This window comes from Thalia democratica, chromosome 1 (assembly GCF_965202585.1).
Source record: "Thalia democratica chromosome 1, ktThaDemo2.hap1.1, whole genome shotgun sequence".
Lineage (NCBI taxonomy): Eukaryota > Metazoa > Chordata > Thaliacea > Salpida > Salpidae > Thalia > Thalia democratica.
This window is the reverse complement of record NC_139165.1, coordinates 65,360,945-65,376,128: the sequence shown is the minus strand read 5'-3', so window position 1 is coordinate 65,376,128 and position 15,184 is coordinate 65,360,945. Positions and strand designations below refer to the sequence as shown.

The following is a 15,184-nucleotide window of genomic DNA, read 5'->3' as shown; positions in this document are numbered from 1 at the left end:
GTCTAAAATTTATTTAAGACCATTAAAATTTTATAAAAGATTTAAAAATTATTAGTAGCTAGTATCTAAAACGCTCAACAAACTGACAAATTAGTTTTTTAAAGATTTAAACATACCTATAACTATTTTTTAATTTTCTAAATTATAATTGTATAAAAATATATAAAGTTTAGTAGTTTTCCTAAAAAACAAGGTACTAGTAGAAAGCTTTTTTGTATAAAATTAAATTCTACATGTGGAAATTAAAAAATCTAAATGTTTAATCAAGGCCATCATCAACTTGGCTGTTAACTTTTGGGTAGTTTTTGAAATAGTTGTTGTAAAGAAAAGTGCACTGTTCAGGTGACATCACACCACACATCTCTCTGCATGAATGCATGCTAAGCTGAGAAGCACCAACATCAGCTGTTTTAATTCCAAGCTTTGCTCCCATCACTGGTCCAATTGTTGAGCCACTTGGAACGTCATTTCTTCCCATGCACTCTTGCATATCAATACCAGCATTTTTAGCAATTTCCTTTATAATTGTTGAAGTAACAACTGTAGTGGCAAAGTTTTGGTTGCCACTTGTTGACACAACTGGTCCACCTTCTAATGTTGGCTTCATTTTGCTTTCATATTTGCTTGGATAATTTGGGTGAATAGCATGACAATTGTCTGCACTGAGTAGCATAGACTTGCTGATACTCTCCTCAAAAGAAAGTTGATTGGCTGAGCTGTAACACATTCGACGCATAACTTGTTCTGTGAATGAAGAACCTGCTCCTTGAGCAGACCGTGACCCAACTTCTTCATTGTCATAGCCAACTAACATTCGGATGTTTCCCTCTTTTGACAAACTATCATTGTCCAAAGAATCAATGAACCCTTCTAATCCTGCATACATACTAAGCAAATTGTCAATTCTTGGTGCAAATATGAAATCATCATTTGCTCCACCAATAGCAGATGGTTGGTGATCAGCTAAAAAAAGGTCAAAGTCAATCACTGATTCAGGTGAAACACCAGCTTCCTCAGCAATCATGTTCATTAGTACGCTATGATGTCTTTTCTCCCAATCTGGAACATCTGCTTCTTTCTTTTCTAGTTCTGCTTTAACTGCAGTTGCAATTACAGGAATCAGTTCTGTTTCTTTGTTTACAGAAAACTTTTCATTAATTGTTCTCAACAAATGAATGGCACAGTGTGGAATTCGCATGACAGGACGATCAACATCAATTAGTTTTGATGTAATTTTTCCACTATTTTCTCGCATAAGAACTCGGCCAGCAACTTTCAAATCTCTATCAAACCAGGAAACCCAGTTACCACCACCATAGCATTCTGTACCAACTTGGACAAATCCTTCCTTCAAACGCTTACTAACAACTTTTACTCTGGGAGCAGGGCTATCAGTATGTGCACCAAGCATAGTAAAACCATTTCCTGGTTTCCAATCAGCTCCAACAGCACATGCTACAATTGAAGAACTATTTTTAGTGACAAACACTTTTTCATTAGGTTTTATTTTCCAGTCAGTATGATGAGACTTTACTTCTCTAAAACCTGCAGCTAGTAAACGTGTTTTACACTCATGTACAACGTGGTAAGGTGAAGGACTTAAGTCAACAAATTTCATGAAGTCTTTTGCAACTTTAAGGGCCGAACCTCTTGTTATACTTGTCATTTTTATTTAGTTTGTCTGTTTATTAATACAGTTTTATAGTAGAATTTATTTTTTATTTAAGTTTTTTACTGGTGATGATTAGGTATATTAAAATATACAAAATTAAATTATTTATTTTTTATTTACTATAAAAATTTTAAATTATAAGACAAATATTAAAGCTTATATACAATTAGCAATCAAAGAGAGCTCCTCTAAAGTATCATAGTTTATTTATTTAGCAAACAGTTAAACATAATTGACAACTTTATTTTTTAAAGATAAAGTATAATATTTTTCACATACAGACATTTATTTAAACAAAAAAAAAATAGTTAATTTGCAATAAATTAGTTGGTTGTTTAAATACCAAATACATAAAGACTAAAGATGAAAGCCAAATTTATTATTATATGTAGTTTTAAAAGTATTGATTTTTTCTAATTGTAACATATTTTTATATATTGATGTACATTTAAGAAAATTATGTAAGTAAGTTGATGTACAAAAAACTGCTTCAAACAATAATTTAATACTTGATCAGCATTTTAAGTTATAGGCTTTAAAAAATTACAATTTCAAAATTTACATTTTTGATCAATTTTTTTACAAAAATTAACTGTCTAAACTAACCTGAGTTAGTCTAAATTATTCAATCAAATAAAACATTAAAAATATTTCAAACTGTCCTGAGCTATTGTGAGTGTGTGGCAACCCTGATGCTATTCAAATATTGAAAACAACTCTACATCTGTTTTTGAAGGTTAAGCTTCAATATTAAACTTTAATTACTCAAAGGTAACCAGAATGATTTTTAATAATGCTGCCTAAGCTGCTTTTTAAAATAAAACGAGTCATGCACATTGTGTTATCAAGCAATAATTAAATATTTGGTTACTAGAAAATTAAACTAAGAGGAATTGTTTAATGGAACTGGGTATCTTTATAACTGGATTAGTTTATTTGCTGCTTCAAGTATTTCAGAAGTTATATAAATTTAATGCTGTCAATTTTTGTTAACTTTTAATTCAAAAGTCTCAAGAAATGTTTCTTAATTTTATATAAAAATTAAAGCTTGCAACAAATATAAAAATTAATTGAACAATTTATATGTATTTATTTTTAATACCTTTTTTATCTTATATGCACCGTTGCCTGTCTTTGAGTCAAAAAAATGTTCTCAGTGACTAAAAACTATCCTTAGTTTTTACAAATTCTAAAAATAAGTATTTTGCTTCTGGTGCAAACTACTTATACTTCATGTTTTTTTTATAATTAAAAGGAAAAGCCATGTTTATGTAAGATTTAACGTTAAAAGGCGTTAAATCCTGGAGATCCTGATAAGCTAATCTACGAAGTCTCAAAAAAGCTCTAAGATAGCTCTAAGAATAAAAACTATTCTTAGAGCTTTTTTGAGACTCCGTATATCTGTTCGTAAATTTATTTGAGAGCAGTGAACCGCCGTTAGTCCGAATAAAGTTTTTACACAAAAACATCTGTGGTATATATATATATATATAGGTAATTTATTGAAATGTACGATTTTAAAAATACTGGAACATATGTTTCATAATAACAAAAAAGATTGTCTTTAATCTTCAGCCAGTTCATATTTAAAATAAAAAGCACTTTGGTAAACAAAGATGCAAAAGTTTACAACAAAAACAAAAACAATATGATGTAAGAATTGAACATTGTACATTACAAAAATCGATCTACCATCTAACTAATCAAACAACTAAAATTAACGAAAACAACAGTTAATTTACTACAAAATGCTTCAAAATTTGTTGTATTTTAAGAGGAGCTTTTTCATATATTGACAGGATAATATGAAATTCACTCCTCTTATTTAAACAACATTCCTTTTTTAACGCATACATAACGGCTGTTGATTCTTTTACGCACAGCCTACAAACAGGGTTGTTACCATCTGCTATTGGCTGTGCTCTTTTTATCACCTCCCAAGTTATTTTAAAATAAATGTTTTAGTGCTTTTGGCCGCAAACATACTTTGAAAGCTCAGTTTCATTTTCGTATACACCACCTTTAAAGGATTTTTTATGGTTAGCATACCGAAATCTGAATTGAGTGGAGCACAAGGTCAGAGTTAACTGTTGCCTTGTAAATAATGTTCTCTGACCGGCAATTGCCCCCCTTCAAAATATATTTACAGCCACCAGGGCAATTACACTGATTTTTGATTAAATTACTTTTGTTTAAAATCCTTTGATTATGTGACTTAATTAATCTCTCCAAATTTTCCATACATTACTAACTGATTCGCATATTATATTTGTTAAATATCTTTGATAATGGGTTATTTTCGTTGAAATGTTTTTTTACTAGATTAATAAATTCTATGCCAATGTTTGTTTTAACTGAAGTGCAGAATGGGGGACTATACAAAATTATATTTTGCTTTCTTTTACTTTTATTGGTCGTTTTGTTTTTTTTTTGCTCTGTTGTTTTGAAATTAAGTGTATAATTGTAACCGCATTTTTTCATTATTAGTTCGTAATCTACTAAATACAAATAAACAAATATACAAAAATCCTTTAAAGGTGGTCTATACAAAAATGAAACTGAGCTTTTGAAGTATGTTTGCGGCCTTAAGCGCTAAAACAAAGATTCTAAATTAACTTTGGAGGTGATAAAAAGAGCACAGCCAATAGCAGATGGTAACAACCCTGTTTGTAGGCTGTGCTTAAAAGAATCAACAGCCGTTATGTATGCGTTAAAAAAGGAAGGGTTTGCTAGGAATTATTATTTTTCTTAGGAAACTGGCTGTCGTCCCCTGTTTTAGACAATTGTAAAATGGGTTGAATGCAGTTGTATGGTTTTAAAAATATTTTCACTCATAATATTATTGAAATGAGGTAAAATGATAATACAAAAGAATATTAATAACATCTATACCTTTATCCCTAACCCACCTTACCCAAATATATAAAAAATAAACCCAAAGAGATAAGTTTTATTACTTGAAACTTAGAATAAAAAAAAAGTGAAATATTAATCAATCAGAAGTGACCTTAGATCTGCAGTCAACGCTTGTAAAAAATTTAATACATTAGATAAAAACTTTCAAAGACAAATGTGTACTAGATTGTACATTTAACAACAAGCCTGCAAAATTTGAACTGTGTATATAAAGAATTGTTTTTGTTACAGCACTTTATTTTAATTTGCCCAGCAAAAAAAAGTCTAATACCGTTTAATTCTGAACTTACTAGCTTAATAAAAGAAGTTGATCATAAAAACAAACTATTTTTCTTGAATAAAACCTTAAATCATATTTTCCAATTGTATTTTTTATAAGTTTCTCCCAGGTATTGGAAATTTAAAGTTTTCTTGTCTACTTTTATAATCAAATTAAATTAAAGATAGTCTTCTGTCAATTCTCATTTTTTGTTCTCCTTTTTTTAAAGGAGAGATCTCTATTATTTTTTATCAACAAGAGGATTATTAGGTAATTACCAAGGATGATGTTGCACCAATATTAAACTGAAAGTATATTGTAGATGTCTTTTTTAACCATAACTATAAGGTAAAAATCAAAGTTTTAAACCTAATATGTTTAATCTAAAAAGATACTTTGTTTTAAATAAGCTTTAAAATACATAGTAAGAATTGAAAATATACACTATATAAATAGAATTGAATTTATTTATTAAAAACTAAAATATTTAATTGACTTTATTTAACTTGATATTACAATACCTTAATCAATATAAACTATTGTATTGATATAATCGATGTATAATGTCAAACAAAAAAGATTAAATATTTAAGTTTTATTAGTTTAAAATAAACAAGTTTAATTTTATATATGTATTTATAAAATATAAATTTTAAGCCTAAATATATGGTTAAAAATGACATCGAATATAACATATTTTCAGTTTGATATTGGTGCAACATCATCCTAGGTAATTACCGATTATTGTATATAAAGTATTATAATATTGTACAACTATAGTTATTAATATTTTAACTTATTTTAAACTTGTAATCTTGAGTGAATTTCAATGCTGTTAGAACAGTTAAGTGAGTATACTTTAATATTCACTAGATATAGTTTTTTATTAGAAAAACATCAATCTTACTCTTCCCTCAATAAGAGTTTTTTAAAGGTCAAGCAAGTAGGTGCTACATCACATGTAATTCTATCTGCCCCTTAAAAATTAACATCAAACTAATAATAAATAAAATACTTTCTGAATAAACGACAACAATAAGACAAACTGACACAATCCATAAGTTGTACAATTATTTCAAAGAAATAGTATTTTTTTTTTTAAAGGTAGAAAAACATCAGAAGAAACCCACTCTCCCCTCTACAACGATAAACGTTTTCTGAAGGTCATGCAAGTGAGTTTCAGCTCATCACGTGTTATTCCACCTGCTCTATCTTTTAAATTTACTAAGAAAAAAAAAATTACTTTTTAATTAAAAATAAAACTAAATCTGTCTAAAAACAAAAAAAACAAAAATGTTTAACTAACCGAAAATAAAAAACTAATCCTAACCCTTTATTCAAAAAAACAAAACCCTTGGTGACACGCCATTTGGCAAACACTCACAAGGCTAAAATCTCAACATCAAAAACCACAAAGTGTGGGAAAACGATGAAGCTCAAATCCCCAAGTAAGTATCCACCGGCGCTACAACAAAAAACACATCAACAATCCAATCATGTGATCACCGCCAACAGTGTGAACTCACAATCAGCTGTTGCAAACTCAGATAAACCAATATCTAATTTTAAGTATTTAGTTGTAGAAAAAACAAGCTAGACTAAAGAAAAACTGTAAGTAGGAAAAAAAGTAACTATTTGTATTAAAAAAAATAAAATATATATATATACATTAACACTAAAATCAATAAAATAATAAGTGTTTTACAACTTCTTTAGTATTAACTTGGTTCAAAACTCAAAAAAAAAAAATAAACAAATAAATAAAATAAATAAGTAAGTAAAATAAATAAAATAGATATTAAATAAATAAACAAACTAAAAAAAAAATAAACATTTTGTACTAAATTTAAACTTTTACTTATAATATCTAATAAAAATAAAAATAAATATTAAAAAAAATATATATATAAATAAATAAAATTTTAATAAATGAAATGATCTATCTTAAATCTAACACAATAACAAAATGAAAAACAAATAAAATATATTAACAATAAACAAAATTTATTTCAATATTTTATAACAATCACTCTTACATTAACAGGACATTCAAAAAATAAAGACCAACACACTACAATCTGATGCCCCAATAACATCAACAAAATTTCAACACAAACAAAACATATTTGCAGAAGCACTCTAGATCTACTCCTTGTAGTTACTCAACAAAAAATTTTTATATTTAAATTTAAAACAATCTTTTTTTAAGTTTTTAAAAGTTTCAGGGACACTAGACCAAAACTTGGGACCCAAATACCTAAAGCAGTTTAGGCCAAGTCTTGTTCTAGGTCTTTCAGTTATAAAATTCTTTTTCTTTGAAAATCTTGTATTGTGTGAGTGAATAGAGCTAGCAAGTGTAAATCTATTGTGTTCTACATCAAATCCTGTTATAGTATTACGCATCAACTTACAAATTTGCAATCTATACACATCATTTAATTTTAGTACACCAGTTTTTTCAAACAAAGGGTTTGTTGTGGTCAAGGCAGGCACACGACAAACATACCTAATTATTCTTTTTTGCATACAAACAATTGGTTTTAAGTAACAGTCAGCAGCACCACCCTAAGCAGATATACAATATTGGATGTGCGGATAAAACAAACTATAATACACCATTATCAAAGTACTCGTATCCAAATAATATCTCAATTTTGACAAAACATAACAACTCCTAGACAATTTCGATTTCAAAGAACTCAAATGTTTCTTCCAATTCAGCTTATCATCCAAAACCACACCCAAGTATTTTATACTATCACTCTGCTCAATAAGAAAGCCATTAACATTCACACTAAATTCACAACTTTTTGAAGTTTTATTGAAAAGCAAAAATTTTGTTTTTGAATAATTAATAAAAAGTTTATTATCACGCAACCATTTATCAACTTTAACCAGCTCTTTATTAATAACTTCATTTAAATACTCAGGGTCACTATGTTGGTAGCTCAAGCAGGCATCATCAGCAAACAATCTCATATTTATCTCAGTAGAGTAAAAAATATCAGAATACATAAGAAACAACAATTGACCCAAACAAGAACCTTGTGGTATTCCAACATTCACAATTTCACGCTCAGACACAACATTATTTATGACAGTTGATTGGCTTCTATCATTTAAATAGTCTTTTAATAAATTTAACATTGTACCTTTTATATTATAATTTTTTAGTTTAGATACTAAAACTTTGTGATTTACCGTGTTAAAAGCTTTAGCCAAATCCAAAAATACAGAGCAATTTATCAATTTTTTCTCACCAGCCTCAATTAACTCATCAACAATCTGATTCACAGTCAGTTCAGTCGTACTATTTTTTCTAAACCCATATTGTTTCTCATGCAGTACCTCATTCAACAAAAAGAATTTTTTCAATCTCTCACACACTAAAAACTCAAAAATTTTTGAAAATGGGGATAAAAGAGAATTAGGTCTGTAGTTATTTTTGTCATTTTTTTTACCAGATTTATAAATTGGGATTACCTCAGCAAATTTGAGCGACTCCGGAAACACACCATACTCAACAAATTTATTATACAATTTAGAAAGATAAGGAGAAATAATTTTTGCACTAACCTTCACAAAACGTATACTAGGGACATCTGAACGCACACTCTTATTTGGATTCATAGTTTTGATATAATTCATAATCTCATTATCAGAAATTTCATCAAAGACAAAATCATTTTTTACTGAATCAGAAAAATACTCATCATTCTTGACATCAACAACATCTTTTCTCTCATTTAAGAAATTGTCAGCAATATTTACAAAATTTTTATTCATTAGATTGCCTATACATTTTGGGTCATTCACAATTTTACCACACTCATCAAGCACACCTTTAATTTTACAACTAGACGTAGATTTAGTGGAAACGATGTCATTCACAACTTTCCATAATTTTTTACTATTTTGTTTATTCTTTTTAACTACTTGTTTATAATAAAGTCTTTTAGAACATTCTATTACTCTGTTTAATATATTTCGATATTTTTTAAAAGAAACAGAAAATTGTTTTGTTTTATCCTTAATAGCAAATTTAAACATTAAGTTTTTAAAGTTAATTGAGATAAGTATACCTTTTGTTATCCACAGTTTGGCTTTTAATTTTTGTTCTTTTTTACTTAATATTTTGACTGGAGCATGATCAAATACCGTCCCACTAAAAATACTCTCAAACTCATCCCAACATTTATTAACATCTTCACCATCTACAGCACACAGATTCATGTTTCTCAATTTCACACTCAAATCATTCAGAAAAGATTCAACTTCAAACTTACTGAAGTCCTGAAGGGACCTCAGATCACAATATTTATTTTTGGACATTTTGCATTTAATTTCACAGATAACAGGCATATGATCAGATATATCATAATCCACAACATTGACATTTAGCTTTTCACAATCAAAATTAGAATAAATATGATCAATCAAAGAACTAGAAGAATAATCAGCAGAATACCTAGTTGGCGAATCAACAAATTGCAAAGCACCAGCACTAGAAACACAATTCAAATAGTCACAAGTATGCTGATCTCCATTAGTCAAGTTTATATTTATATCACCACCAATTATATAATATTTATTCTTTTCATTTAATAGGCCTAAAACTTTAAGGAAATTTTCTTTAAAAGTATCAAATGCAGTGGTTGGATGTCTATATACATTACCGACTATAAAAGATTTATTATTATCAAGTTTAAGAGAGATCCACAGGTCATCTACATCACACTGTTCAAAAGACACACCTTCTATACAACCTCATAAGAGTGACAAGCTCTAACAAAAAATGCAACACCACCAGATTGATTACTATTAGAAAATTCCTCAATTTTATATATATTTGCATTTAAGCTTCTTATATTCATAAAAACAATACTAATACAATTTTTTTTGTTAAATTTCACACTATAAAAATCTAAGTAACTCTCATTGTTTAGTTCAGAAATACTAGGTTTAACAGAGTATTCATCATTTGAATATTATTAAGAATTGGTATATAAATACAGATAGTTATTAAGTATTCAGTAGATGTGAAAGTTTATGTCCTGGACGAGACGTCAAAAGGTATCCAAGTGCTGTGCGACTCGATGACCGAAAGGTTTTATGGTGCACCAGGTCCTATGACCAAATATTTTGAGCAAATTTTTGTGTTCAATAAACAATATGTTGGGTAAAATAACTTAACTTGAATTTTTCCCATTGTTCCTTCTACTATCTTCTTATAGGGAAATCACCTGTTTGCAGATACTATCTGAGTCTTATATATGGTATACTCACGTGACTCATGACTCCCACGCCACCCTATCAGTTCCGACCAGAGTCATTTTTTCTTTCTTTTTTCTTGAGCATTTTAAAAGATTTGAAGTTAATAAAAGTAAGAAAAAATTTTGAGTTTTTTTTGTCCTAGAAAATATTTAAACTGAATCCTTGGTGTATGACTCGATGTCGATCTCGATACCGAAAAACTTTTTCTTACAGGACCTTAAATTAAAACAAATTTTTTTAACGCTTTATCTGTTGTTCAATGAACAATTTTTCTTTAAAATGGTATTTGTAGTTTATTTTAAAAGCACTTATTTATTTTTTTTGAAAAAATCAAGTTTTAGTAACTTGAAAGTTAATAAGATTAGAAATAAAAAGCGATCAATACTAGTTGTACAATAAAAATAACTTTAAAAATTAAAACAGCTTTTATATTATACTACATTTGGTGCATTTTTTTTTAATTCTTTTGAAACTACTGTATCAGTCTATGTCTAACTAGACAGGGTCTATATTTTAAACAATTTTTTTTTGATTTATTAGAAAATAACTTTAACATAAAAATATTACAAAGTAGTATTTTAAACATTGTTATTTTTTTTCGAGATGTTTTCAAAAATTTTGTTTTACTTAGATGTAAACTTTATTATAAGTTAAACCCAAACTCAACAGAGAACAAGGTGTTGTAACCCAAAATAGTATTGAAATTTCGTATGTTTTAGTGCATAGTTGCTTAAAAAAAGATATTGTAAATTTTGCAGTAAAATTTTAAATATAAGCACTATTTGACTTAAATAGTTCGTGACTTTTCAATTCTTACTGTTAATTTAATTTTTCAAAAACTATATAATTAAAGACTTTTTGGCATATTAACCACTTAAAATGTTGTCTTAATAAACTATTTAAATTGCACCAACGGGCAACGACTTTATTTAATTCTTTTACGGATAAAGCATTTAAAATTTTGTTCATCTAAAAGCAAACTACTAAGTTTTATTTTAAGAAATAAATATTAAGAAGCTTTCTTGATTGGTGAACTTTCTATAAGCATGTGCAAACAATTTTTACAACTTTAGCTTATAATTTTATGATTTTATGAAAAAAGTTTTGTGCGGATTATGCACTATCTAAAACAAATAAAAAACCTTTAGTTTTAAATTAAAATAATGCATACCAGTAAACAGAATTCTACTTTAATGTTTTTGTATATTTCATGTATTTTAGTTATTAAGCTAAGTGCTAAGTCTACAAAGTTTAAATTTATATAAAATATGGCCTTTACTATCAATTTTGACTAAAATAAACCTTGCTTTTTACCAAAAAAAACCTGTAAAAGATATCCATTTATATTTGTTAAACCTGTGTTTATTTCAGCCATCATCAAAAAAAAATAGGCGGTCGTAGGTTGTCTCGGATGCTGTTGTGGTTTGTCGTGTGGTAAAATTCATTATTTATCATTTATAACTATGTACTGTAAGCTTTACTAAGTTTGTAGCTAAGCAGACTCGTACTTAGCAACAATGGTGTATGATGTAAATAACACAGCTTGACCAATTTAGAGGATTTAAAGTTTGTATAGTTAATAGTTTTATTACTAACTGTTAATTTCTACTATACAAATTAATTTCAGTACTTTTCACACTGTTTATTTAAAATAAATCAATTAGTAATAAAAGAAGGTATACAACATGTTTTAATTTCTGAATTTTTTTCAAACTAGTTTTGATGCAGAAAAATAGCATTTAACTGAATATTATTTTCAAATCTATTAGAAAAACTGTGTTTTTTATCTTTTGACTACTATTGTAAACAACAGACTCTTTTTTTTAGTGAAGATCATATTGAGAAGTGGAGCATTTTTCATAACAACGTAAGTTTTTTTTTTACTGGTTAAGTTGAAGTTAGTTTATTGATATTGAAAACTAATAAAGCATAAACTACTTATAATTACATTGTTATCAGATGAACACTAGTTATTGAAAATAGTATATAAATATAACTTATTTATACGAAGTTTTATTTTTTTACTTATAACAAAGTCTGTAGTTTCAAAGTTTAAAACATCAGTACGTTCACCAATTAAGCGAAGTTAATCTAACAAAAGTATAAAATCATTTAATTTGTTTTTGTAGTTTTAGATAATTTAGCGTGACAAAGTATTTTAAAATTCTCCTATAAAACACTTATTTTTTTCACAATTTTTTAAGCTTTATGACAATATTTAGTACAAACTAAAAAAAATGTCTTACATTGGTATATTCAAGTATGTATCTTAAACACATAGAGTTTATAAATTCATCGTAACTGTTTATTAATGTGAGTCATAAAAAGTACGGAGTCGGTTGTTGACTGTGTCGCAAACTGTTGTTGATGGTCGTGCGGTGAAGTCTGGTGCTTAGTGGATAATGGCAAGAACATTTCAGCAACAAATATTACTTAAAGTTAAATAATTGAATAACCATAAAAAACAGTATCTCACAGTGAAACTGATAATGCGTAAAACTTTGAGATTTTTATAGTTTAGTTTTTTCAATTATAATTTTTTCTTTTAATGTAATTAATTCCGCTAGGTACAGCTGAAACAGTGATATCTTGCGTCTATGTATGCCTATAAAACTTAAAAGAACGAAACTGTTCATTAATTTTCTCGGAAATTTTGTTTTGATGGTAAACTGATCTCAGCTTTTCTTAAGGTAGACGAAGTATTGTGACTATGTAGACATACAAATATAAATTCATTTTGTACTTTTGAAATTAAGTATAGAAATTTAATTTAAGTTCCTAGAACTTAAAAAAAAATTAAGTTATGCCGTCAACTATTTCACTTGAGTATTTTTGTACTAGAAAATATATTATTAACTAAAAACTAGATTATATCGTTTCAAAACTGTTTTTTGTAAAATTTATACTGTTATAGTGTGTAAAAAAAAGTTAAAAAATTAAAAAAAAAAAGCGTTTTAAGATTTTACTATTTAATTTTAAACATTAGTAGCAATAAAAAAAAAATATTAACCACTTTTATGAAAAACTTTACTACAGTTTTTCTAAACTTAGTTCTTTTAGAAATTACAGAAATAGCTTTTATTATAGATATAGAGTTAAAAAAAGTTTTAGATTTGAGTTTTAAGTTTTACTTATTAGTTTTTAGTTTTTTTAGTTAAAATGAAAAAGTTGAACTGATTATAAACAGTATTCGTTACAAAAAAAAAAAACATTTAAAGAATACAAGCTCAAGTATTTTTTGTAAATTTAAGAGAATTAAACTTTTCTTTGAAGATTTGTAAAGTTTTAATGACTTTTTCTAATCATGGGTTTCGAATGAAGCACTAGCTGTTTCCCTTTTTTAACACTTATTTTTAGTTTAGTTTAGTAAAAATGAGCCATCAGCAAACTAAACCTAAATTTTGCTTCATTTCATTTTTTCTGCATCACTTAAGAAATATGCGTTGAAATTTCTAAAGACGTTTATTTAAAAAAATTTAATAGTTAATTCTAGTAAATTAAATATCAAATTTAATAATTTTAGTATGTTATTTTTATGTTCAACTTTAGTTTATAAACCATCTTTTTTTTATAATTCATAAACAGTTTCTTTAATAAAAAATAAATTAATTAAAAGATAAGCTTACTTTAACAATACATTTCCCTGCCAACTTTTTCGGACTTTTTTTAAAACTAATTTATTGCATAATAAACAATTTTTTACTCAATAAGTTTCAAATTTTAATTTATTTTAAGGCGTGTACAGTTTGTTTAAAACCATTAGTGTTTTAGTATATTTAAACAAAAAACGGATGATTTTTATAACCAGAAGTTTTTATTTTCTATTTTAAACTATGGTAGCCTTTAGTGCTATTTACATTTTGAATTATAAAGAGTTGTAAGTATAAAAGTAAAATAAAATTTTAATTTATGTTTTTAAGTAACTTAAAAGCTATCAAAATTATATATATAACAATTATTAAAAAAACTAAAAACCTGTGTTTTAGTCATAAATAACTTTTAATAGTATTTTACTATAAAAATTTGTTTAACTTACAACTTATTATGATCGAAAGTTTAATTAACAAATTATATTATTGCAGATTTATTCATTTTTGTTTAAAACAATAAGGTAAAATATTGAATGAAAGTGATAAGTTACAGGCGTTGTGTTAAAAAAAAAAATTTTCCGCTTTACGATTTTTTGACAGCTTAGTTGTATTCTAAAATGTTTATGATTAAAAATTGTTAAGTATATATGAAATGAATATGTACCTACTATTTTTAAAGTTTTTAAAGCAGAAAAAGTACTTTTTGTCAGCTTTTTCTTGCTTTTTTATTATTCTTTTTGTCGTTAAACAAAAAAACGTTAGTACGTTAGAACGTATCAATTTAGAAATTAAACCTAATAATACGGATACAGATATTGCTTTTGATAAATATTTTGACCAGAGATTTTTACAGGTGGGCTTATTTAAGTTGTTATATTATGTTAATCAAATTTAATCACTTTTCGTTTGTCTGTATTAAACTTTCTACCAGTTTGATAGAACAGTACTAGACTTGATTTTTAATTCGCATGTCAAGTTACTGTAAATGAATTTTTTTTTTATTAAAAAGTTAGTTTTGCATATAAATATTTTGTTTAGCTCTTAAATATGTAAAACTACAGAGATAACATAATAATGGTTGTCAAAATGTTATCACTTTGTAGCTGATTATTGTTATTCATGTTTTCAAACATTGTAACATTGGTATTTGGTTAGAGCTGTTTAACTTCAGAACGTAGTATGTTCAGATTAACTGATCATGTGCAATTTTTATACTTAGTCCCCTTTGTTTTTTTTATTACACTGCTACTAAATCTTTTAAATGCTTGATTACAATAATTTACCAGATAAAGAACTCATCAACTAATAAAATAGTTACAAATCATACGAAGGACAACAAGGTTGACGGATTGATTATAACTTCAATTATGCTGTCTGGGTCTGATAATTTTGGACAAATATTTAACAACTACCCTAATGTAACTTTGTAAAATTTGTTTATATCATGGTAATATCCAAGTAGTAAACAAATTC

The 15,184-nt window shown here is 26.9% G+C and overlaps 1 pseudogene; it reads right to left on the bottom strand.

The window, feature by feature from the left end:
* Position 1: 1 nt before the first annotated feature.
* On the bottom strand, positions 2-1,677 carry LOC145835377 (aspartyl aminopeptidase pseudogene; annotated as a pseudogene).
* Between the last annotated feature and the right edge of the window lie 13,507 nt (positions 1,678-15,184).